The sequence below is a fragment of the Vicia villosa genome, unplaced genomic scaffold (assembly GCF_029867415.1).
Source record: "Vicia villosa cultivar HV-30 ecotype Madison, WI unplaced genomic scaffold, Vvil1.0 ctg.001336F_1_1, whole genome shotgun sequence".
In the NCBI taxonomy this organism is placed as follows: domain Eukaryota; kingdom Viridiplantae; phylum Streptophyta; class Magnoliopsida; order Fabales; family Fabaceae; genus Vicia; species Vicia villosa.
This window is the reverse complement of record NW_026705579.1, coordinates 66,024-67,423: the sequence shown is the minus strand read 5'-3', so window position 1 is coordinate 67,423 and position 1,400 is coordinate 66,024. Positions and strand designations below refer to the sequence as shown.

The window sequence follows — 1,400 nt, the reverse complement described above, 5'->3', positions numbered from 1 at the left end:
TTCGTACATACCTCCTTTGGTTTGGGCTTTCTCTAGAGCGGCTCGTTCTCCACCCCATTGGTAATGGTTTTGTGCCATGTTCTCTATGAGGTTATATGCTTCATCATGAGGTTTGTCCATTAATGCTCCGCCAGCAGCGGCATCTATAGTCATTTTAGTGTTATATAAGAGACCACCATAGAAAGTATGGATGATCAGCCTTGGTTCGAGTCCATGATGAGGGCATAGTCTAAGCATGTCCTTGTAACGTTCCCAAGCTTCGAAGAGTGATTCGTTATCTTTCTGGGTAAATCCGTTGATTTGACCTCTGAGCATAGCAGTTTTGCTAGGCGGAAAGTATCTCGCTAAGAATACTCTCTTCAATTCGTCCCATGTAGTTATGGAATTAGAAGGCAGGGATTGAAGCCACGCTCTAGCTCTATCTCTCAAGGAGAAAAGAAAGAGACGCAATCGAATAGCTTCGGAACTAACATTGTTAGCTTTGACAGTGTCGGCGTATTGCACGAACACAGATAAATGGAGGTTGGGGTCGTCTGCAGGGCTTCTAGAGAATTGATTCTGTTGAATAGCTTGGACCAACGAAGGTTTCAGCTCGAAATTGTTCGCCTCAATCGCAGGTGGTGCGATACTTGAGTGCGGTTCAGCGCGCGAAGGAGCGGCATAGTCTCTAAGAGGACGAAGAGCAGCCATCTCTAACTTTGGGGTGATTTGATTTGTTTGATCAGTAAAAGTCAATTCCTGATTAATCGGAATTGGTGCTACTTCGGGAAGATTGCGAGCTCGACGTTTGATGTTAATGAAACGTTCGATCTCGTTAATTCGTTGTATTAAATCTCCTCCTTCTGAACGAGTATTTGGCATACAATCGTTCAGAAAGAAAGGAAAGAATTGTCCTAGTCTCTACGGTGTAACAGTGAGTTACGATATCGACTTAAATAGTCCCCGGCAACGGCGCCAAAAACTTGATCGCGACTTTACGTGTCTATAAATCTGATGACTGCAAGTGCACAGTCGTGTCGTGTAGTTTTAAAAGATATCGAATCCACAGGGACTATGAATCGATCTACCGTTATCTAAGGTTACTATGTAAAGCTAGGGCTACTAAAATTTTGATTGTTCCTAAGGGAGAGTGATTGTGAGAAATAAAGAATATAATAAAAGACAGATATCAGTATGTATTTCGTTTAACTTAAGGTGATCCGAAGGTCCATTGGCTTTTGCATAATTTAATTAAAAATCTTTACTAATTCAATTGGTTAAAAATCCTCGTCTCAAACTTTCGCTCTGTTGATTTAGATTACTATCCTAATCCTAATGTACGCTTTCGCCATCCCATTAGATTTTAGAAAAGCTTTTTGGAAACAACGTAATTAATAAAATGCCTATTTTATGAAGTTGTT

General features: G+C 40.9%; 1 non-coding gene across 1 annotated transcript; it reads left to right on the top strand.

The window, feature by feature from the left end:
• The first annotated feature begins 208 nt into the window (after positions 1 to 208).
• Positions 209 to 315, top strand: LOC131634712 (small nucleolar RNA R71). Its single transcript, XR_009293642.1, has one exon. It is a non-coding gene; the product is annotated as a small nucleolar RNA R71 (small nucleolar RNA).
• Positions 316 to 1,400: the final 1,085 nt, after the last annotated feature.